Genomic DNA, 25,970 nt, shown 5'->3' with positions numbered 1-25,970 from the left:
GGGCATTTTAATTATTTCTTCCAAATAAAAGGAGAAGTATAAAGGAATATTTCTCACAGTAGTTATTAAAAATCTCAATTGCTGTTTCATCACTCTTCTGTGAATGGATCTTTTGTGTCAGCCACCAGAAGAGTTACCATCATAAGGATCCAGTACTGAGTACTTTCACAGGCATTCTAAAATCAGAATGGTGATTACAACTAGAAAACAAGTGAAGTTCACGTTAGAAGTCATTTGTAATAGAATCGCAGAATGTTGAATTCATTTAAAATTATGGAATTTGTGTAAACAATGTTGTCATTTGTTTTGAAGTTTATCTTTTTATGTAGAATATTGAAACTCCTATTAAAACAGCCATCATGGCCCTGTCACCAACTGCAGGAGTAACTCTAAGGCACAAGGTATTGTGGGATGGGAGAACCAAGGATCATAGTCAAAGCCCTTCTCTAGATGAGCACTGTGAACCGGGAGGGTGATAACTATATCTGTGTCTGAGACAGTCCATCACAAAGGTTCCAGGCTGGGGGCAGTGCTATAATTCTTTATAGCTGTCAGAAAATAGTTCAAGAAATCTGCACCAATCTGCTCTCCCACATACAACAGCACTTGTCCTCGTGTCTTGAATCTGCAAAAATGAAGAACCAAATCCCTTGATCACACAGCCAAGTGGTTTGAATCTTCCAGTTCTGTTGTTCTTTTCTTCTGCTTGAAAAAGGCCTTGTCAAATCAGAATGAAAAGAATGTTTTGAAGCGTGAGAAAATTCAAATTTCCTATGTAAAGCCTGGAGTTCATTAGCAGGAGTATACTTACTCATTTCAAGGGTCACTGGGTTATGGTGAAGAGCCTGTCTTTCTGCTACCCAAGTCTCAAACTCTTCACCTGAAAACAGTTTAGAAATGCCTTTAAGTCCATTAGCTTTCCATGGAGCCTAATTCGACTTTGTTGTGCCTTGTCTTGTGACCGTGTCAAGTCAAAGACCCTGCTTTGATTATGTGCTATTCCTTTTTCCTTAATCACTTTTCAGTTAAGTAATTGTCTCAATTTAATTGGTTGTAATGATTAAAAGTTTATTTATATTACACTGAAGTTTTCTTTTTTCAATCCCTTAGGTTCTATTTTATTATTTACAGCTCAATACAGAAATGCTACCCAAAGAAATAGTCTTTTTAATTGGACTTTTTAAAAATTAGACTCTTTTTATTGTATATGTGCTAAAGCTAAAATCTAAATTCTGGCAAATAAGAGAAATTATTTATTCTTAATATTACAGTTAGACTTGCAACAGGCATTTTATATTATAATACTGAGAGGTACAATGTAACAAGTATTGGCTTCAGAGACTAACAGACCTAGGTTTGGATTCTGCATCAAGACTTGCCAGTCCTGGGACCTTTCTGAACTTAAACTATCATTCCAACCCTATGCAGATTGCCTGAAGATGACTGATGTGTGAATAAGCACAAGATTTAATCTAATGGTAGCTATTATTTGTTTTAGCTTTGTCACTAACCAACTATGTCACTTTGAGAGAGCTATTCAATTTCTCTGCTTCAGGTTCCTCTGATAAATAAGAGGAAAGGACTAGATACTTTCTACTATTTCTGTCAAAATTCAGGTAATAAGTAAACCCTTTTTATTGGTTTATTTGGGGGGTATAATTTTACATTAGTCAGGGTTTTTTCATGTTAAAATTTTCCCAGTGAGTGATAAAGGCATTAGTTGGAATTTGGACACTAATATGAGAATAAGTTGACAAAAACAAAATGGTCAGTAGGAAATGTTTTGATACTGAACGTTAGGACAAGAACCCAGAGCAAAAAAATCGCATTTACAAGACAAAAGCACAAAACTAGTAGTTCGATAATTTGGTTTAAAAACTTGTATTATAATTCTTTTTCAGACTAAACAAGTAATCTAGAAAAATTGCTGGAAAACTTTTATTGACCTGTTTAATCTCAGCATAATCAACCTGTAGCAATGAGTACAGCAACATCTGATATCTACCTAGTTCTCTAAGTTCCCCTGGGGATAAAAAAGAGAACTAAATACATTAAATACGATCACTTCTATACTTGTCAATTATGTCTGTTTATAATACATGTGCAAAACTGTTTATCTGCTTTGCAGGGGAAACAGTTTTTTTAAATGACTCATAAGCTCTATCATCAATAGTAGTAAGTTTTATTTTTAAATTTGTTTTTACTTTGAAACAGCTACACTATTTTTCTAAGTATATTTTTCAAAAGCAGCTTTATTAAGTCATAAATCATGTTTAGTAATTCAAACCATAAAGACAGCAACACAAAATTTGAAACACAGAAACATACACTTTCTCATTTACAAACTGCATCAGAGGAGATATAAACACCCTTTCTCTTGTTTGTGAGTAAAAGGTCAAGACACAGAGCAGAAAAATTTCAAAACTAAGTGCTTATATAGATCTTTCCTTATTTTAAACCTATGTACCAAATTTGTAGCAAATAACTTTTATGTGAAAATCAGTATTGTAGATGGGGCTGAAGATATGGCTAACTAGGTTCCTACTAATAGTTTTTCTATGATAGAACAACTAACCTGAAACATATATTATGATAAATAATAACAATAATAAAATATAATAGCAACACTAATATCTGCATTCTGGTGAGCTTTTAATAACAGGCTGTATGACTCAGGACTTTCGTACATTATGCCTCACCTGGGAGTGTGCTTCTTGTATTAAATGGAGAAAATATGTATGTAAATATAGATAGTTTGGATAATTTGAAATTTTATGTAATAAAACCCATTTATCATGGTCAATTAACTCAAGAAAACTCAATACTGTTTAAAATGAGAAACCAACCACTTTTTAGACAACTAAAAGTATCAAAGTATGACTGACTTTAGAAAGGTGTCCTATTTTACTCTAAGTACTATGACATTTTGCAAAATTTCTCTAATTCTAATTTGAAATCCTCACCAAACCATGAAATTTTTTCAAATGTGGTTGTAACCTGTTACCTCCAAAGCATCCTTGAGGATATTTGCCACCACTCTTGTAACTCATTCTATTCCCTTCCCAACTACAGCAACACAACCTTTGAAACCTGGAAACATATACTTTCTCCTTTACAAATGCATCAGACGAGATGTAAACTCCCCTTCTCTTGGTTGTGAGTAAGGAGTCAAGACACATGGGAGCAGAAAAGTTTCAAAACTAAGTGCTTGTGTAGATCTTTCCTTATCTGAAACCTGTATTCTTCCAACAGTACAAAGCCTTGTTCCAGGCATGAAAAGAACCAACATACTGGTCACATTTCCAATTTTCGTATAGTAATCATCAGAGTCAGTGCTAAGGAAAAAAGAAAATAAGTTATATTATTTCTTTCTTATGCAGATACTTTGCACATTTATTTATATTTGCATTTTTATTTATTATTCTTACATGAATTGGGAAACTGGGACAATTAGGAAATAACAACAAGTAATAAAGCTACAGGGAAACTCCTCAACTCTTCTTAAACATACTCCCTCAAAAGAAGGTGTAAGATTAATTTAAACTCTTACATCCTGGGAAAAGGATTAACCTAGCATACCAGAACAAGAGGGAAGTGAAATGATCTTGATCTTTTCTTAAAGAACTTATCTTCTTTAGGATTCTCAGAAGAACTCAGGATTCTGTGAAAGTCTGACTACAGAATGACAAAGAAGAAACATTACCTTGTGTGACTATGCTTTCAATACAGATGGCTACAGAACACCAAAGGTACATTTCAGAAGGGAGAGCTAGGTACCTTACTACCAAGTGACAAAAAAGAAACCAAATATTGGTTAGAGATGGAGGAAGTGATAGCTGTGTAGCAACGAGGACATCCTGAGGCTTATTCAAGTTAGAAAGTGGCAGAATTGGCCGGGCACGGTGGCTCATGCCTGTAATCCCAGCACTTTGGGAGGCCGAGGCGGGCAGATCCTGAGGTCAAGAGATAGAGACCATTCTGGCCAACATGGTGAAACCCTCTCTCTACTAAAAGTACAAAAATTAGCTGGGTGTGGTGGCACTCACCTGTAGTCCCAGCTACTCGGGAGGCTGAGGCAGGAGAATTGCTTGAACCTGGGAGGCGGAGCTTGCAGTCAGCCAAGATCATACACTGTACTCCAGCCTGGGCAACAGAGCGAGACTCTGTCTCAAAAAAAAAAAAAAAAAAAAAAAAAAAGTGGCAGAATTTCAACAAAATAGTGAAGAAGAATACAAAATGAATCTGTAGTCGAAGGTAAAAGAAAATGAAAGGAGTTGGACATGAAAGGTCTCCATTTGGTTGTTGGTATCAGGAAACACTACCGAAAATGATGAAATTGTATCACTTCAATCCTGAGTGAAATACACATGAATTTTGGGAACAACTTTCTCCAGAGAGAATCACACCTTCAACCTAATGGGAAGGAAGTAGGAAGTAATTCCACCACTGAGTAAAAGCTGAAAGCCTCAAAGTATTACTTTGCTTTTACTGTGGGTTTTGGCTTGAGGATCTCAGCATAAAAGCAGTCCTCTATCTCTTTGACAGGCAAAAACTCAACTAAGAGGAACAATGACATACAGAGAGAACCATAAAACTAAACACAAAGGAAAGCTCTATCAATTTCAAGTGGCTACACGTTTTGCTGAGGCTCAACTCTGATTTTGCCTGGCCAGGTCTCAGGACCTCAGCATCACCCCCTGCCTCAGCCTGGTTGTTACCCTTTCTTCTGGGTGCCTTCTGCTTCTAGACCTTGAGAAGGTCTGGCAGACACAGCTTAGGAAACTGCCAAAGCAGAGCGGTGGTTATGCCGAGGATGTCACTGCAGGAGAAGAGGGCCTGGGCTTCTGAGCCACTGAGAGCTCTCAGGACTCGATCTGACATTCCTGATGCATCACACTGGAACCCTCTTCCTGCAGACACTGTAATCTGTCCTGTAAGTAAAATAAATAAGTTCAAAGCCCTCAAAGACAACAACCATGTGCAAAAAGGAAAAAGGACATGACTCTCTGAGCCAAGTCTTTTTTTTTTTTTTTTTTTTTGAGATGGAGTCTCGCTCTGTCACCCAGGCTGGAGTGCAGTGGCGCAGTCTTGGCTCACTGCAAGCTCTGCCTCCCGGGTTCACGCCATTCTCCTGCCTCAGCCTCCTGAGTAGCTGGCACTACAGGCGCCCGCCACCACGCCAGGCTAATTTTTTTGTATTTTTAGTAGAGACAGAGTTTCACCATGTTAGCCAGGATGGTCTCAATCTCCTGACCTCGTGATCTACCCGCCTCGGCCTCCCAAAGTGCTGGCATTACAGGCATGAGCTACCGTGCCAGGCCACCAATTCTTGTATGTTCTATCTGGGACCAATGATCCCAGTTTGTTTCTCAAGCTCCTTACCCCCAATTCTTCCTACTCCAGGTGAAGAGCTGTCATTATTTTTCCTATGGAAGAGTGACAATCCCAGGATTTTGCCACCCCTACTTCATGGAGAAGGTCAGGATTATCTTCCTGGGCAGTGAGTAGAGTTGGCTTTTTGTCTACAGCCTCATCTTCTTCACTTTGTAATGGTGTTGAAGGTGTTGGAGGAACAGGGGGGCAGTGGGCCTCCATTTTCTCCTTCCTCCTTCTTTTTGTCCTTGTGGCCTTCTTATGATGCCTATACTTTTCGGGGAGTGGGTCTAGATTTCTCCTCTGGACTGGAAGCATGGTGGGATTTGTGAAACCTCAGCCACATGACTCCCAGGTGTCCCCTCCAATGGCTTTTTTGATGATTTCACACTTCTTTTCAGAGGGTCATTTTCCCATAGATAAAATCTCTCTTCTGCATCCGGAGCTTCTGTTGATGTGCTCAAGTCATCGAGAACATGTCTTGGGATAGAGATTGGAGATTCCCTATCTCTGTCATTGACGGATTTTTTTGACTGACTATGGTGACCCCAGTCAACTTTGCAGGAACAAGGAGCTCACAAGGACCAAGAGTCAAATGCTGAAGGAAGTAGGAAGTACAGTGAATCTTTCAAGTGATGTATCCTTAGCTATCACAGATACAAAAGACGTACCGATCTCAGATTTCTCCTCTGGACTTACTAAAGGAGTTCAATTACTTCCAGAAATAGAGTCCTCAGGTTGTTCTTCTTGGCCGAAGAGATCTCACATTTCCTAAAAAGAGAGTCATTGAAGTACTTACTCCATGGACAATGGAGTCCCTTCTAGTCACACATAACCACAGTTCACAAAAACTCTACCAAACATCATAAATTCCTGGGTAGTAATATATTTAACAACTTATCAGAATGTGTATCAGAATTATCCAGGGTGTTTGTGAAAATACTCATTTATAAGCAGTACCCCAGACCTACTTGGAATCTTGAAAGCTGGATGTAAGGAATTTGCATTTTTTTTCCTACTAATTCAGGTGATTTTTATGCATCCTAAAATTTGAAAACTACTGCTTTACAGGGACACTGAATCCAGTATTTTACAGGGCTATGAAGATGACTGTAAAAAAATACAAAATCTCACTCTCCCCTACAGATATTTCCCTAATCATGTCAGTACATAAAGATATTTCTCCTCTAAAATCTTTTAAACATTATCACTTAATTTGGTATGTTATCCCTTATTACCTTCTATTTTAATTTAAGTTTGAAACCTTGTAGTTATATCTTCTAACCAGATTATAAGTTTCTCAAAGGCAGGGATGCTCTTAGACTTTGTGTTCCACTCTGGTATTAGGAGCTTAGTAAATTGAATGAATAAAAATATGAATAGGTTTATGTCCCAGTATAAAATGACTGACGTGAGATGACACTGCTCTGTAAGAAGAGTTCTAGAGTAACAATGTAAAGAGGACATGAGCCCTGGGAACAACCTAGTCCAACTCCCAAATTTTACAAATGGGAAAGATGAGGCTCAAGTGATAGAGTGACTTGCCTAAAGATGAGGTTGGTAAACCTTTTCTGTAAAGGGCCAGACAGTAAATATTGGAGGTTCTGTGGGCCATATGGTATTATCAGAAGTATTCATCTCAGTATTATAGCAAGAAAGCATTCGTAAACAATGAGTAAACAAATAGTCATAGCTGTGCGCCAATAAAACTTTATTTTCCCAAACAGATGGTGGTCAAGATTTGGCCTGCAGGCTATAGTTTGACAACCTCTGGCCTAAAGTCCTACAACTAGTTAGCCACAAAATTGAGATCAGAAGGCAAGTCACCTAACTCCCAGCAAGTTCTCTTTCTACAAAAGAGCAGAAGACTAGAATGAGAAAGAATGTTTCTTCAATGAAAAGAAGGGCTGTCAAAGAAGAGGTCAAAATATGCCTGGGCAAATAATACTTCTATGCTCTCTGATGATCCTTAGTCATTTAAACAACTAGTTAGCTAAATTCTGAAATTGGACAATTTTCAAACAAATTCATAGATTGGCCTTTAAAAGGATGAGGGAGGGGAGTTAGGCTCCACATTTTCTATCACACTTGCCTAGAAAACCATGCTATTTTTAAGTCTCTTTTTAAGCAATAGAAAAACCTACAGATAGATAATGGAAAATACTTTCTTTGCTCATCTTTCAAAATTACTGTGACCTGTGAATATGGCTCCACATTGCAGAGTCCAGGGATCAAAGTTTCAAGTAACTATCAGAGAAACATGAAAACAGAGATATGATTCCTAGGTTATCAAAGAAGCTAAAACTTTACTTCCTAAACCAAGATGCTCTTTAATAACAAAAGTCGTCAGAGTATTAAAGATTAAGTTGCCCAAAGTCTTGAGAGTATTTTTAAATTTGGGAATTTCTGAGAACTTTGAAGTCCACCTTGAACTTTCTGTTCTATTTTTACTCCACCTCTAATGTGTTCCTCACCTCATGCCATTAATTTGCCTTCACATAGTAAATGCTGAACAAATATTTGTTGACTTATAAATTGAAGGATTAGTGAATAAATGAACCAAATGCTTTGAGAAAGTTCCTTGGCTTGTGGCTATAGAGAATAAAGCAGGCCTGGCAATTTCTGCCAGAGGATGATATTCAGTGCTTTTTTGTTACCCTTCAGTGAAGCCAACAGTGCCTTCATATCGCAAATATCAATGAAAGTTTCATGAATGAATTAATACATTTGATGTAGGCCACTTCAGTTATAATTACCTGCCACAAAACATGGTATCAAAAGACCGAATTTATTTACTAATATATTAACATGAAATTCTTTATATTAGTAATTGGGTTTAGTTTAACACTGTGAGGAAAGTTTGGTAAAATCTCTGAGAGGGAAAAAGGCCCATGTAATATGAGAGAATGCTGGCCCACCTTCTCTCTGTTCCCTCTATAAAGAGCAACTATAAGAGCGTCAACCACAGAAGCCCCCAAAGAGGTGGAGATAGGACTAAAAAGGGAGTCAACATAACAAATTCAAGCTTCAAAAAGTCAACCTGGCTTCTCCATCAGCTTAGCAATAGCCCTGAGTTAGGCCTGCATCATGCTTCAAGCGTACTTTTACAAGGTTCTACTCTGAGTCTGGCCTCTGTTCTCTGGAATCCACCCTCCATAAAAGAGCTAGAATGTATCTTTCTAAAAGAAATCTGATCATGTGACTCCTCTGACTAAAGCTCTGCTCCCTGCAGGTCCTTGATGATCTGATTCCATGCCATCTGTCCAACTTCAACTACCACTCACCCTCAGGTATCTTATGCTGCCGCAGAAACAGACAGCTTGCCATTTCCTGAGAGCACCATACTTCTTTAAACATTCATCCTTTTACCTGCCATGTCCTTGCCCCGCTTCACTACCTGGCCTACCTATATTAGCATTTCTAAGAAAACTTAGCTGACTTCTTCAGGCAGAAAAAAACTGATTTATATTCTTGCATAACATTCTGTCCCTAAAGATACCATTCGACTGAATTATAATAAGGTGTTTAAATATCTATCACCTTCATAAGGCCTGGAGTTCCCTGAGGGCAGGAACTCTCTAATTACTTGATCCCTAGCATCTCCGTGGTGCTTGGCACCAGGAGGGCATTCAGTCAATGTTTGTGGACTTCAAAATGCAAATTTTTATAGACTGCCTCCCAGAACCTGGGCTCTAGGGACGAATTCTCCCCTTTATCTGGGCCTCTTTCTGAGGAGGACAAAGCTGAATAGGTCTGGTTAGGTACTCAGAAAAGAGCTGCTCAGGTAGTGGCTAACACCACTCAGTCCAATTCTATCCTAGAAGCATTATTCTACCCACCTACCTATTAGAATCATATGAATAAGGAATGCTGCCTAAGGAGGTCCTTTGGTCATTCAGACCCCTGGCTCCCCTGCAGGTCCACTTCCTTCCTGCCTTACCAGATTTCTCTGTATTCCTGGTAGACTCTCAGCATGCTATGGCCATCCCTACCTCCCTATGCTGGTCCATGTGGAGCCTCCCTGAAATCTCAATGATCCCTGGGTTTTCAGTTTTTAACCCAGAATCAGCTATCTCATCCCCAGAGAACACACACCCATTGTTTGGTGTCCCTATCCTGAGGAACCTCTTCCCCAAGGACTAGATGTACTGACATGCAAGGATGCTATTCAAACCACATGGATCTTTTACCTGACAAGATGCAAAAGAGGTTTGTACTACATGAATCTCGCTGAGTCTGGAGCACATAATTTCCCTGGATTTCACACATTAGAAATAATTGGGTGTATAAAACATATGAATTCACATCATAATCTGAGTCCATTTGTCTCCCCAAACCTGTTGCACTTCAACTTTCTTTGTGAAATTTTTTTCCCCATTTTCATCTATTACCTTAGGCAAAGCTGAGAGGTTCACAGCCCTTGGATGAATTTGCTGCTTAAGCAGACTCAAAGCCGACTTAGAAGTCTTAAACAACAAATTTTTGGCCACTGAAGTTTTGAATGGTACTGAAGTAGAGACTAGAGGAAAAATTCACTAATCATTATTGACAATGAAGTGACTTTCCTTCTTTAATGGGAAAGAAATGATTGGCATGAACCAACTCTGCTACTCAGTGACTCATTAGAGAATTAAATAACTGAAGCATCAAACAACCATTTTCTTTGAAGATGACCTTTTTCATATTAAATGAAAAGCTGAAAAGCTAGTCTCAAAGGAAAAGAAAATGAATAATCTGTGAGGACAACTATTCATTCCTGAGTAGACAGTTAAAAATATATATATAGAGAGAGAGAGAGAGACACTAAAATATAATAGTAAACATCACAGACTGTTGCATTACAAATTAAGTGCATCTTCCATTTTCAGGGTAACACTGAGAGTCTACCATGAATCAGACACTGGAATAGGAGCTCTTCAAGATGGTTATCAAAAAGCTTACACTCATCAGCATAATTTAAATAGTTGTTTTCTAATGTAGCAGACATCAGAATCACATGGAGGGCTTTTAAAACACATCATTGGGCTCCATCCCTAGTGTTTCTGATTCTGTAGGTCCTGATCCAATAAAATTTGCATTTCTTTTTGTTTGTTTGTTTTGATTTTTTCTTTTACTTTAAGTTCTGGGATACATGTGCAGAATGTGCAGGTTTGTTATATAAGTATACATGTGCCATGGTGGTTGCTGCACCTATGAACCCATCATCTAGGTTTTAAGCCCTGCATGCGTTAGGTATTTGCCCTAATGCTCTCCCACACCTTGCCCTCCACCCTCCGAGAGGCCCCGGTGTGTGATGTTCCCCTCCCTGTGTCCATGTGTTTTCATTGTTCAACTCCCACTTATGAGTGAGAACATGTGGTGTTCGGTTTTCTGTTCTTGTGTTAGTTTGCTGAGAATGATGACTTCCAACTTCATCCATGTCCCTGCAAAGGACATGATCACATTCTTTTTTTATGGCTGCATAGTATTCCATGGTTTATATGTGCCATATTTGATTTATCCAGTCCATCATTGATGGGCATTTGGGATGGTTCCAAGTCTTTGCTATTGTAAACAGTGCTGCAATAAACATATGTGTACATGTGTCTTTATAGTAGAATGATTTATAATCCTTTGCGCATATACCTAGTAATGGGATTGCTAGGTCAAATGGTATTTCTGGTTCTAGGTCCTTGAAGAATTGCCACACTGTCTTCCACAATGGTTGAACTAATTTACACTCCCACCAACAGTGTAAAGTGTTTCTATTTCTCCACAGCCTCGCCATCATCTATTGTTTCCTGACTTTTAATAATCATCATTCTGACTGGCATGAGATGATATCTCATTGTGGTTTTGATTTGCTTTCTCTAATGACCAGTGATGACGAGCCATATGCAGAAAACAGAAACTGGACCCCTTTCTTACTCCTTATACAAAAATTAACTCAAGATGGATTGAAGACTTAAATGTAAAACTCAAAACCATAGAAACCCTGGAAGAAAACCTAGACAATACCATTCAGGACATAGGCATGACCAAAGACTTCATGACTAAAACACCAAAAGCAATTGCGACAATAACCAACATTGACAAATGAGATCTAATTAAACTAAAGAGCTTCTGAACAGCAAAAGAAACTATCATCAGAGTGAAATGGCAACCTACAGAAGGGGGGAAATTTTTGCAATCTACCTATCTGATAAAGGTCTAATATCCAGAATTTGCAGGGAACTTAAACAAATTTACAAGAAAAAAACAAATGACCCCATCGAAAAGTGGGTGAAGGATATGAACAGACACTTCGCCAAAGAAGACATGTATGCAGCCAACAAAAATCTAAAAATTTGAATTTCTAACAAGTTCCTGGGTAATGCTACTGGTCTAGAGACTGCACTCTGAGAACAGCTGCAAGATGAGGCACACTGACACAAAATAAGTAAAAGAAGAGGAATTTCTAACCACTTACAATGACCAATGTAAATACAATGTAAGATGCATGGATTCTGAAATGATTATCTGGGGAATTTTGTAAACTCCAGCCAAGCTGTCCACCATCTTGGGGCTTTTCAGAGAATATAGCCAAAGGCTATATGCCTGAAATGTGGGTATGTTTGACATTGGATTTGCCAGCAGGTCTTTTCTCCATGAGGACCTCTGCACCCAGCACCTCCCCTCCCAGGTTCAACCTCAGACTAGTTACAAAGCTCCAGAATGTGAACGTCAATGAAGTTGTCTAACTATTTAAAGGCTAGGAATGCACATATAAAGTAGTCATAAAATAGTTTTACTTTTCTAAATAAAATAATTGAGTATTATCCTTTTATTAAGTCCTTGCTTAAAACTTTATCTCTCTGGGCTGAAAATCAATGCAGAAGATGAGATGCTATAACCTTTGATTTAGCCTAATAAAACAGTAACAAATAACGTACTGAGTGGGTGGTTAAATCTGATAATATTTTGTGCTGAATTTTCTGTGGTAATTCAATTAAAAATTCTATTGGCCAGCCACCAGAAAGTATACAGATCACCAAAGTTTTATAGCATTCCATATTTATTCTTAAAATAGCCTATATTAATTTGGTTTCTTTATTTACTAACTTAAATACCTCAAGTAGAGTTTCTTCCAAATATAATTTAGAATAACCATTTATATTTGTGCTATTTAAAAATCTCTGTTGGCTCATGCCACTGCAGTCCTTAAAATTCCCAATAAAGAGAGAGAGAATACATTACAAAAGCTGTATTAATAAGACCACCACAATATTTCTTCAAGGTTCTGAAGAACCAATTTACTCTGGCTCCTCTATGCTTTCCTTCAATTAGTAGGGCCCCAAGAAAAGCAAAATTGCCACTCAAAGAAAGCTGAAGTCATTCAGAATCACTGAATTGTTTGGTTGCATTTAATCCTGCCAGGGTTCCTAGCCAAGGAGTCAATGATCCTAGGCTCTCTTCATGCCTTTTCTAATGACAGCCTTGAAGCATTCCAGAAAACTTTAGCACTTCCTTTTTTAACCATAAATTGAACATAACTCTCCCAAATTCTTAGTCTATAATTTCTCATAAAACTCTTTGAGATCCTCTTGTGAAGACAAATGGCAAGAATTATTGGACTTTAAATTGTGATCCTTCAATGTTATATGCACTGGATCATAACTCTATGGCTTTGGTTCCCTCATAAAACTAAACCACAGAGTCATTCTTTTCATTTCAAGCTTAACAGCACACAGGCCCACGGGTGAAGCAATATAAACACTCTGGAGTAATTTCTCAAAACCAAATCTCTTCTCAAAAACAGACTGGCAACTCAGTGGTATGTAATCTCTCCTCTGAACCTGTGAAGTTTATAGTTCTCAGGGCACCCAGGTAGAATAGAGAGAATAATGTTCATGTGTTAAAGTGGGACAGGCCTAAGAATTGTCTGTAATTACAGAACTGGGGGTTAGAACCAGCTCTACCATTTTGTTGCCCTAGATAAGTCACCAAGTCAGGTGACTGCTTTTTGGGGAGAAAAATGAGGTCTCAGGTTTACAGATATTTATTTTTTACCTTAGTTCATAGAATTCGTTTAATCAAAATCACTGGTTTATGACACCCTCTGGCCACTGGTCCATGCATGGCCCTCTTTTTTAATTTATTGCTTTAAATTAGCATTTTAAACACACATACTCTAAGGTGTGTAGCTGAGAAAAAATTTTGCAAAATATGCACTAGAAGTATTCATATAAATGTTCATAGTGGTACTATTACAATAGCAAAAACCTGGAGAAAAATCAGATGTCCATTGTCAGGATACTGTAGCAGACTTTCACAGAGGAATAGTAAACAAGAGTCAAATGAAGAAACTACAGTTACACACAACAATATGGAGCTATTTAATGTTTCTGAGTCTCTGTTTTGACCTCCTAAATGAAGACAATATCATTTACTTTATTATTTTCTGAAAATAAAGCAGATACTGTATGCGAAAACCCTTAGAGAATTATAACTAGTAAATGTTACTATAACTAGTTAGTGTCACTTATTTTCCTCCATATTCCCGATCACTTCTCAGGTTACACAAGAATAATCTGGAAACATCATACTAAAGAAGAGGAAAGCAGTATAATCTGAATGACTCAAATTTAGAGTCACACCAAAAGGGTCCAAATCCCTGATTCAGCAATTATTTTCTGTGTGAACTCAGATAAATTAACCTCTCCGAACCTCAGCTTTCCCACATGTGAAGTAGGTATAAAATTAGTAACTATTTAATTGGACTTAAATGAAGTAACCCCAGTTCTTATTAGCGCACTGCCTGAAATACTATAATAAGTGCTCACATCAGTGATAGGGTTACATTAACAGGGATCCCTTTTATATTTGTCAAATGAACAGAGTTGCTTTCCCCTGCCCTTACCTTCCCCTCAGTCTCAACACAAGACACACACACATACACATACACACACACACACACACACCCTCACTCATGCACACATATATTTGCTTTGCTTTTTCTTTTCTTGCTCTTCAACTCCTCATATCTAGAATATAATTGAGAGTGGTAAATAAGTACAATAATTAGGCCCAGGGTTTCTGCCTTGGACATCAGGCCATAAATAGGCACAATTCAGTCAAATTAAAGCACTCTTAAATGTAAAGTTACCCTAAGAACTTTTCTCAGAATTTCAATTAAAAGTGAGGTTCATTTGCATGCTACTACTTAAAAGAACTGCAGATAGGGAAAGGCAACAAAAGTATGGGAGTAATTCTTTAAATGTAAACCTAATTGAAACAGAAATGATTAAATGATTGTATTTAAAACATTTAGAAGGGCATGTTTTACATTTGTTGAATTTGGTAAACCAGACACCTGCCTGATCAGGTCACGAGGGAAGAAACTGGGACCTGAAACTAGACCTACCCATCAGAGAGGATGGCTCAGTTGCAGGTGCTGGGAGGATATCCAGTCTGGCAAGCAGAACAAAGTATCTGAAGAATATGGCAGTACACAAGGATTGATAATGCAGCCAGGAAATTGGTAACAGGAGGCAAACATGAAAGAGCAGAAGTTCACTCAATACGAAAGCACGGCTTGGTGCCAAGAAGCAGCTAAACGTGTCCCAAAATTCAGGCAGGCCGCATCAGAAAGCCTTATCTACAATAGTAGAGCCACAGTCCGACTGTGGAGCAGGAGCTGGACCCCGGTGGCTGAGAGAAAGAACAGCAAACGTAATGTTGGGTCTTAGGTGTTCTCAGAGGACCTGGGCAGACCTGGAAAACTTTTAAAACAGGAACTCAATTCTGGGTAATGGGAGAAGAATGCAGGTATGAGAACTTCAGCATAAGGTACACACTGAATCCAAGGAATGAGAGACATACCTGACTCTAGAAATTACAGCAAAAGCCAACGGCAGACCAGAAGCCAAACTAACTTGATGCTAAGGAACAAAAGTGTTGGATTGGAACTCCTTAAATGTCTCCTCTCCCAGGTAAAGCCTGGCCACAGGGAGCTTAGAAGGCTGAGTGAACAGGCTGAAGTCATGGTAAGCAGAGGTCTGCAGAGACTGGAAACTAGGAAGGACTTGACAATAACAAGATCAGGAAAACCAGACCCATGGTTCCAATTTTGTAATCAACATAATTACCCTGAAACTTTCTAAGCAACAAGTAGCAGCACTCTTATTTAAATCAAATCTCAGTACAACAGTTGAACATATAATCAAGAAAATTCATGTACGTTTGTTTTAATGAATTTGACCTATACTAACAAGATAGGTTATTTCTGCTGCTCAGTCCACTGTCCATAGAAAATGAAAAATAAAAGTAACCCTTTTCCTATTTTTCTCTCCTTTTCGTTAGTGTATAAATTTAACCTATGAAAATGAATCGCCTTTCTGAATTTCTTCTCATCTCTGAAATACAAAGACGTCTTTTGGCTCTGTCTTCTCTCTAAAAAACAATAAATACATTTTTCAAGTTTTTTCATTCTTCTGAGAGCAACATCTTCTAATGGGGCCCTAAAGCATTGAACCCTAATAATAAAAATGCAATATCAAAGTTATTAATGTATTTAGCACACCTATGTGTTACTGCCTTCCACAAAGTGGCATGCACACACAAAATGTCTGTCATACCCATGGCCCAATTCATTTTGGAGAAGAATCACCACATAGCCCTCCTTGGAAGTCAAGGATCTCCTCTTTTGGTATGAACACTCATAAGATGAAGAAGGATTAGTTTCATAAGCCATACGTGCCCATTTCTGTTGTGACAGCCTACCCCTAAAATGTAACAGCCAGACCACTGGCAGCCTAGACCCCTAGACTATACAGAAGCAACAAGAATCAACAACTGGCAAGTATCTTCAGAGCCAACGTCGGCATGTCCTAATGAGCAAGTGATATTTAGCTGAATAAGTATTCATGAGCAACTGCTTCTGGAATGCTCCAAAGCCTGATAATTAACAGCTGCATGCTGCAATTAATTTTTATTTATGCTTTAGATATCCAGGCAAGATATATTTCTTGTGTATGATGGATTCATACTTCATGTCAAGTCTCAAAGCAGCAATAAGATAAAAACACCAATGTTGCTTTTGTTTGTATTTTCTTCTCAATTCAAATGCTCTGCTATTTGTATCTCAAACCACCACACTGCCTTGCATTCAGTAAGAAAATTCCAAAGCCCATGCAAAGACCATGAGTGAAAAGCTGGCAATGGCATCCAAGGCTTTCCCCAGGTATTCACAAACCCTTGGAGGGTGTCCAAAGCAATGATCTAAATTAAGATGATGACACTGAAGTCTCGGCAGTCTCAATTCACCTCAGGGGCCTCTGTGGGCATGTTATTTCATTCAACAAATGTTAATTGAATGTCCACTATATGCATAGTACTGTTCAAAAGTTTGCAAAATTCAGGGGTTGCTTTTCCAAGTCCTTTCTAGCTTTATGATTTTATAGTTAAGAAAACACATAGACCAATACCTCAAGAAGTTTATAATTCTGAAGGTGACATCAGATTATACAAACAAAATAATAATAACATATGACAGGATGAATAAGTGCCATACAATTGGCAATACAAGAGGCAAGTGTTGTAAGACAGCAGAGAGGAGAGTGCTTTGAATATTAAGTTGAAGAGCTCTCTACAGCAGTGGTTCTCAAACTCTAGTACACAGCTGGGTTTGTTAAACAAATCACTGGGCCCTACCAGCAAAAATTTTTTTTTTTTTTTTTTTGAGATGGAGTCTTGCTCTCTCCCCAAGACTGGAGTGCAGCGGCCCCATCTCGTCTCACTGCAGCCTCTATCTCCCAGGTTCAAGTGATTCTCCTGCCTCAGCCTCCCAAGTAGCTGGGACTACAGGCGTGTGCCACCACGCCAGGCTCTTTTTTTGTATTCTTAAGTACAGACAAGGTTTCACCATATTAGTCAGGATGGTCTACATCTCCTGACCTCGTGATCCACCCACCTCGGCCTCCCAAAGTGCTGGGATTACAGGTGTGCAGTAGGTCTGGGGTAGGGCCCCAAAATTTACATTTCTCACAACTTTCCAGGTAATGCTCATGGGACTGGTTCAAGAACATCTTGAGACCCAATGCTCCATAAGAAGCCATTAAAGTTTACTTACTGCAGAAGGGGAAAATAAAGCAATATGATGAAAACACTGTTTTGAGAAAGTTAATCTAGAGACAGTGGGTAGGATCTGGTAGAAGGAGAGTGACAGATTTACAGCCAGCTCCAGGGAGGGAAATGATCCAGGACAGAAGGCTGAGATTTCAAAGATCTGGCTTGACTAACACAAAGCTGCTGTTTGGTGACTTTAGTTCAAAAGGATTCCTAATGCCTGGAATAGATTAGGCATTGAATAAGGATAATTTGGCCCTCCTGTGTCCAAGTCTCTCCAGAGATGATAGAGAATCTCTTGAAAACCACATACAGCCTTAACATGGAGCTGTTGAGATTATCCAGGTAGAAGAGGTTCAGAAGCCTCTATTCATATTTTTCTCAAGTTTCTCCCTGCATTATAAACTCTTACCATTTGAGGCACTACTTTAGGTAAAGGTGCTGACTCCCTAAGGCCTGTTAAAGTTGCACCTCAAACGCTTGCTCCTTCTGTCACTACTAGGGAACAAAAGTGGTATTTCTCTTGAAACTCCAGCTTTAGGAACTCAGCTCTCCATAATGTTCTTTTTCATAATAAGCCATTTGGATCCTCACACACTCCAACCAGTAACTGAAGACATAAGAATCTCCACAGCTTTACTGCATGAAGGGAAGTCTTTGAACACATGTTATATGCATGTCAGCAAATTGAAGGTATGTGGTGGTTACCAAGTTGTCTTTTCTTGCTTTCCCTCAAAAGAGAGGAATAATAATAAATATTAAATCATCATCATCATAATAAAGGTGGCTTGCTTTATTATTTCAGGTCAGCCAGCTAAGGCCTCTTAGCACCATGTCACACCATCCACCTCTTCTCTCAGCCTCCTCAAGCCAAATGTCCCAACAGCTTTTCTTAGCTACTTGACATACATCTGCCCTTCCCCTCACCCCAAACCCAAAGGCCATTCCTGACCTCTGTCCTAAGTTTACAGAGTTTCACTCAATAACAGGGGGGTCTATCTGAAGTCACATTAAGCTGATTGTTCCCAAGACCTGGCCCCTCTTTGCTTTGTTCACCTGTTCTGGTCATTCATATTGTATGCCAAAGTCCCTGTCTCCATTTCTTGCAGATGTGGGGCCTACGGACACAGACATTTGTCACTTTGTCAGCCTGGGCCCTGTCCCAACTCTTTCTGAAACATTCTAGAGTAAATTTACAGTCATCTGTAATCCATCCCTTTCAATTAAAAACTGGGGAGGGGAGAACAAGCTAGAGAGCTTTACCAATGTTCTTTGCTACGTATTGTCCAAAGTATGAAGCCTTCATACTTCAGTAACGACGTGCAGGAGATTCCAGCCAGATTCCTCAGCCTTCCTCTACCTGCTCCTCCCCTATTTGCCCATATTTTGGCAGGATCTACTCGGTTCCATTTTGACGAGGTTTGTCCTTCAGGTTTTCTCTGTCCATCAGGGTACTGACACCTCAGGGAGAAGGGAAAAGAGCTTTGTTCTGTATCCTAGTCAGTTGGCTGAAGGGCTTGCTTCCACCTTGTTCTGTTGGCACTTAGTAAGTTATCAGGCCACAGGCTAGATGCCGAGGATACGAAGATTAATTACAGACAAACAAGCAAAGAAACATGGTTCCTAGTGTCATGGAGCTTTCAGTCTAGTGGGCAGGTACCAATGCCCTGACTTCCTAAATATATATAAAAGACCAGAAATATTAATGTGGAAGTGATAATCCTATTTGGAAATAGGCCAGAGGTTTAAAAATATTAAATGTGTATCTCAATGTGTAAGAAGTCTCCTTAAAAATTACTTTAAAAAACAGAAAGGATTTACACCTTTTTCAGTCTGTTTGATGGCCCAGACAGAAAGGCGGTTCTAAAGATTTTGTCACAGTGTAAGGCAATCTCCCTTGATTGTTACCCCAGGTGCCTTTCCCTCAGTGAAATCTATCATTAAAAGAAACTCCTACATGTCAGATGAAGTGAAATGGGGGGAAGAATAAGAGAAGGTCTTTTTCCCAACTTCCGGAGTTGGCACTAGTGAAAAATGTATTCATGAAATTGTGTTTCTAATACAAATACCAACTTCTCACCTAGCAGCAAAGCTCTTTCTTTCACTTTCTTGCTACTTTTTTTATGATTATAAAAATAATACATGCACATTGTAGGCAATTTATAAAATATAGGGAAGTATAAAGAGAAGAAAACCTGTAAGCTCACTAACCGGTGATAATCACTTCTAATATTTTGGTTTATTTCCTTCTAGTGTTGTTTTTCTACCTACATAAATATTCACAAACATACAAATATTTTGCATACCTGTTATCATGCTATATATGTATAGATTTGTATCCTGCTTTTTTCTCTCATCATTAAATATAAAACACATGTTTGTACAATTAAATATTATTTTAAAACATCAGCAAGGCTATCTTCATACTTATAATGACTTTATTTCTCCCGTTAATCTAAGTCCAAATATTTTATAAGAAAGACAGAGTTACTTCTCATTTATGTTAAACTTTACCTTGAGAACACATCAACTGGAAAAGTAAAAAGAGGAAAATCCTGTTAATAAAAATCTCTGAAATCAATTAAGAAATAGGACATTTCTGCAAACTTCACTTTCCTTCCTGAAGAGAACTCCAGAAAAGTCACAAGAGGTGAGGGTGGTGTCCAATTCTCTCTTCAGATCTAACAGGTAGGTCTTTATGATTTTATAGTAAAGTCCAGGGTCCTGACTATAGACCCTCATCCTAGAAGCACATAAGGCTTTTTTTTTTTTTTACTTTGGAATTTCAGTTCAAAGACTTGGTTGCACAAATATAGCACAAAGTAACCTGATTAGACAACAATCTATCTTTTAACAACAAATTCAGAGATTTTAAAAATCTGGCTGGAATCTCCTCCGCATCGTTACTGAAATGTGGAGGCTTCATACTTTGGAAAATACAAATTCAGAAACTTTTAACATAAAGTTTACAGGGAAAAAACAGTATTTAAATTATATCTTAGTTTTTAGTAACTATTTATTATTTTGAATACAGTTTTAATGTTGACTTGGTGATAAAAGTAGCACATAATCATTCAAGCCACTTTGTTTTCTGTCTTATTCTCTGAACAACCCTATGAGATCTGTGTGTAGGTAGAGAAATATTGCTATCCCAGTTTCAGAGACAAGGTCTTTAAGATTCTGGAAATGTTAAATGACTGGTCCGCGCTCACACAGTAAGCCAAAGAACTGGGGTCAGAAACTTTTATTGTAAGCACATCATTCTTTTCAAATAATTTATTTTAAGCATCTTTAAGAGAACTGTGGTTTGCCTATATTCTATCTTATTCAGAAATGTATGGTATTCTGTCCAACTCTGTCACAAAGCATATTTTAAGTGGAAAATTGACAATCTCGAGTTGGCTCCAGAGGAGGGTGATCAAGACTGTGAGAACTATAGAAACCATGTTCTATCACCAATAATGGATGAAGGAATTTGGTATATTTAGCCTGGAAAGAGAAGATCAAGAGGAGATAAGAGAGTTCTTCTAATGTTTGAATGGCTGTCAAATGGACAGACAAGCCGACTCGTTCCACATTGCTCCAAATATCAGGCAAGAACAATGAATAAAACTTCAAAAGAAACAGGTTCCTGCACAATAAGAGATTTGTCTTTTGAACCAATGGAACCGTTCAAATGTGGAGAAAAGTACTCTCTATAAGAGAGTGAATGCCTCTGCCCTGGACACATTTAAGGAAAAGCTGGCAGGGACACTGTGATGACTTTTCTGGTTCCTTATATCTTCCATTTATTTTTCCTTTGTTTTTCTTGGCTCACGAATGCAATATACAGTACACAGTATATAACAGAAGAGAAGCTGCTATGAGTCAGGTGCTTCCAAACTGTTTCCCAGAGGAAAAAATCACCTGGGGTAGTTGAACAAGGAGCCTGGGAAAGTTGGGTTTAACAAGTGCCCCAGGTGAATTTTATCATCATAGAAGTTTAAGAATACTTTTCAAAACATCATTTCATTTAATCCTCACAACAATCCTGTAGGGCAGATGAGAAAATTGAGGTTCAGAGTTATTTAGCAATGTGCCCAAAGTCACATAGCTATTAAATGATAGAGAGGGATTCACAGTGAGGGAGTTTGACCTGGAGTCTGAGATATTACCCTCTACAAGACACTGAAAGGAAGACACTAAGAAAGGAAATGGGTAACTTGAAGAAAGGCTTTATTAAATGTGCATGTTGAATTTTTAAAAATTAAGTCATGATTCCTTTGCAAGCATAGTAAAATGCGGAGGTTTGTAAATGATAGTGTTCGGACTCAGGCAGGAACTATGTTGAAGTTCACTTTTTTTGTCTTTCATGAATAATTATGAAAAAGGTGTACTAACCAAATAAATAATTTCAACATGATTACAAAGAGAACATTTTAATGCACTTAGCAGAAGCAATTTACATGCATACAATTAATGTGCTAATTTCAGTGATCTTTAGCTATTCATTAAAACAGGCCTGGCAGGTCCTGTACTTGGCAACACTTTGTTAGTCATTTCCTGCTATTACTTTATGTACTCAAAAGTAATCAGCCATCTATAATTTAAGACTTTTCACTAATTAAATAGCCCTTTTTCTAATTATGTCCAAATTAGAGAGGTTAGTGTGTGGATAAATATGTTTGTATTTGGTTCATGTATTCAGAGATGGTGATTTCTCCGCATGTGGCAACAAAGAACAACATGTGATCAATAGTCTTTAACGCAGAGCACGGGGGATTGTTACAGTGAGCAAGAAGGACCTTTTGACTTAAAATCTGAGCAGCAGAGAAAAAGTATGGTCATTGAGACGGGCTTTATGTTCAGCCTTGTAAACCTAGCAAGGTCTGGATTTGTTGCCCTTCAGGGAATAATACGAGGATCATCTGTTTTTTCAGGCCTTTGCCCAAGAGATGAAATGGAATGAAGGTTGAGGGAGAAAAGGAGTTAAAGGTTGTGTTTGCAGGAATGCGTTTGCTGACATTGATCTATGGGTAATTTTGTGATTGTAGGTTTATTCACAAAGGGAGCTCAAAAAACAGATCAATAAGAAAGCAATGGTGAAGATGCTAAAGAAAAGGTGATTAATGAAAAATATGGTGAAGGTGCAATCTGCCATGTAGTATGAATGCTCCTTCATTCAGCACCCTATAAATAAATATGCATCAGATAGAACGAGAACATTCCCTTGGAATATCGTTAGAGCCAGGCAGAATCTCATCAGAGCCCATGCTTCAAAGAGCAGTTCCTCTTGTCCATGGAAGCAAGTTTAAATTCTCTTGTGTAAACTCTGTAAGCAGTTCCACTCTTGCATTATGCATGATTCTGACATCTTGTAACATTAGCAGTGTTCTAAAAGTGATTTCCAATATTATTTCATGTGTTACGTTTTAATAATGCTATTTAGGTTAGGATTTTACTTTGGCCACATAATATCTTGTTACATTTCCTCATATAACATCTAATTATGGTAGCATTACTGTAACTTAGTACTGTATAGATAGACAAGGATTTAGTGTAGCCTTAAAAGAATTTGTTGCCTTTAAAGCCAATGCTTTCTTCTGTCATTTTTATTACGCTGATTTAATATGTAATGATAAGTATTAGGCAGAATCCCAGCTCCTTATACCAGGGAACTGATAATGAGTCGTGCTAAAGTGAATACCAAAATCTAAGAAAACTAAACGTTACGGTGGGTTATGTGTCTTTCCGAGGATAACAACACTCAAGTTCTTAAATACAAAACTCCGAGAGGAATTAATCCTCGGTAATCTTGTGACGAAGCAGAAAGCTTTACTCGTCCCATTCTTGGGTCTCTGTCCTTATCCTCTTTTGCAGAAATCCAGGCTTTTCTCACTATTGACCCCTGCCTTCAAGAAAGGATTTGAAATCAGGCTTTAGCACCTAGAAAATATCGTGTCAGAGAACTTACTCTCCTTATTTCATATGTATCTCAGTCTTATTATTTTGGAATACCAGTTTCCCATTTAAATTATTTAATCAGCTAGTCATCCTGGGTAGGACCTGGGTAGCAAATGTGCAAGCAGATTTCTTTCAGATCTCTCTGTTTTTTAAAGATCCAGGTAGAGGCTATATCTATACTGCATGAAGGATAAAATTAAATGCTTTCAATTAAATTCTTAATTTGGTCCATGAGTCAGAGAATTGAGAAATAAAATAACTATTTTTAAATTTACTATAGGAGGTAGTCTAAGCATCTTTACTGATAACCAAATGATTACATATGTTACTCTCCCTGGACTATAATTGATACATCTAAGAAAAAATATTTATGTGGAATATGTGTTATGTATGTAATACACTGTATGAAAAGCAAGTGCTATATGCCAACTGCTTTACGTACATTATTTCAATCAAGTACTCTGCATACAATCTTACCTTGGACGAAACTGTCCAGATGAGCAGGCAGAAGTCAGGGCTGAAATCCAGTTTGGGTTCTCTTTGCCAAGTCTGAGAAGAGACATGGGCAATGTTAGCCCTAAGAAATGAATGCTTTTTCCTAATTGGTTTCCCCAGAGAGGGCACCTTTTTCTAATTCACTGTATGACCTAGTATTAGCCCTGATCTCTTTTCATACTCAGAACAACACCTCAAAGAATATATGTTTATAGGTGAAGAACACAAGAGCTAGAGGGGTTAAATCACCCACCTGCTGAGATACATCAGAACTTGCAATTAGACTTGTCTGCCTTTAAATACCATGCTTCCTCCCCCCCAAAAAAGGGAAAGTGGGAGGAAACTCACTTATGTCCTTGGTCAATGTATAGGTAGCCCAATTGTTTGTAGCACTGTGCTAATGAAACTAAAGCCATCAGGTTTAGTTAAAGGCAGTGAACTACATTTTGTGTTAAGTTATAACTGTATTCTACGCATGGTGTGCTTCCAGATGCAAAACAATGAGAGGAAGGAGTCTGACAGTGTAATGCAGTGGTTCTCAAATTTTAGTGGGCTTCAGAATCATCTTGGAGGGCTTGTTAAACAGAGATCACTGGACCCCCAGAACAGAGTTTCTGACTCAATAGGTCAAGAATTCACCTGAAAATCTGTATTGCTAACAAGTGTTCAGGTGATATTGATGCTGCTCATCCAGAGACTACAATGGCATAGTTTAAAGAATCTGTCAATTAAAAAGAAACCAACCAACCAACCAAAAAAAAAAAAAAAAAAAAAAAAACCTCAAATTAAAACTAAAGAAAAGCCACTAGTCTGCAAGTGGGTAAGGAGTGTTGTCTAAGAACAAAAAAGCAGCATGGGTTTTGTGTCTCATTTTTCCCTTCAATCAAGTGAATCAGCTTGCAGGATTATAATGGTATACGGAGCTTTCAATTTACAGCCAAATTGTATTAAAGATTAAAACAACAATAAAGGATAACAAGGTATCAATCTGACAAGATTTGGCATTAGATGCCCCGCTTAATATTATCATCTTTAGAAGAAGATACTGCTGGAAATGTCAGAAAACAAATAAAGAATAGGAGGCCTGCCCCATTAATTGCATATTTATTCTTATCCTGCCCTCATTTTTCATATATGGACAATCACAGTTAATCACAAAGCATTTCTCTCGGGATCCTTTGTGAAGTGTGAAATAAATTTTCCAATAAAATGTTTAGTAGAGTGTGTCTGGTTTCCAATTAAAGAAACATACTTGTATAATATCACGAATTCCTTCCACGAAACATTTCCTTTGTATAGAAACACTTCGCAATAAATTTTAAAATAACCCTATTGTCAGGATAACTTAACAGCAGAGTGCCTGGTGAGCCCCCCTATCCTTACTTCCCCCAACACTCCCTAAGGAATAGGCTGTACAGAATAACTTGATCTTGTCTGTATATGCAGTCAGCCAGTGTGGTGTGAAAACACTGTTACTCATCACACTAATCTATATGTATCACCCCATAATCAATATGGCTAGCACACGGCCAGAGTGATAGCGTAAACCAATTCTGTCAACACATACCGAATGATTACCTACGGCCACCATCTATCCATGCAGTATCCAGAATAGACTTGGACTTACTTTTTTTCTGTTTTCACTGTTTCCTTTTGTCCCTTCCATGCTTTTACTCTTCCTTTAAAGAATCCCAATCTCTCTCTTAGTAACATGGAAAAAACACAATGAGGCAATCCATTTTCTGAATGGTGGAACCACAGATTCACAACATTTAATTAGAGCTAATTTAAGAGGGTTTTCTTAGTCTTTAGGACAAAATCCCTCAAGGGAAATAGTGATGCAATTATTTGATGTCTTTCACTTGGTTTGTTGGCTCACCTTTGGAGTTCGTAGTTATGTCTGGAAAAAATCAGACGGGTGGGCTTGTCTTGATTCTCATGGAAGCAGCATTGTCCTGACAGTTTGATCACGGTTCTAGAAATCAAGTTTTTCCGGCTGTGAGTTACTGACAAGTCTGTCTCCAGCTTTAAGGACAGCCTTGCTTAGAGAGCTATTTTCTTTGATGTGGATGTCA

At 38.1% G+C, this 25,970-nt stretch overlaps 1 pseudogene; it reads right to left on the bottom strand.

Moving 5' to 3' along the window:
• Positions 1-3,408: 3,408 nt before the first annotated feature.
• On the bottom strand, positions 3,409-24,013 carry LOC102127586 (uncharacterized protein NECTIN3-AS1-like; annotated as a pseudogene).
• Positions 24,014-25,970: the final 1,957 nt, after the last annotated feature.

This window comes from Macaca fascicularis, chromosome 2 (assembly GCF_037993035.2).
Source record: "Macaca fascicularis isolate 582-1 chromosome 2, T2T-MFA8v1.1".
NCBI lineage: Eukaryota > Metazoa > Chordata > Mammalia > Primates > Cercopithecidae > Macaca > Macaca fascicularis.
This window is presented reverse-complemented; position numbering and strand designations above follow the sequence as displayed.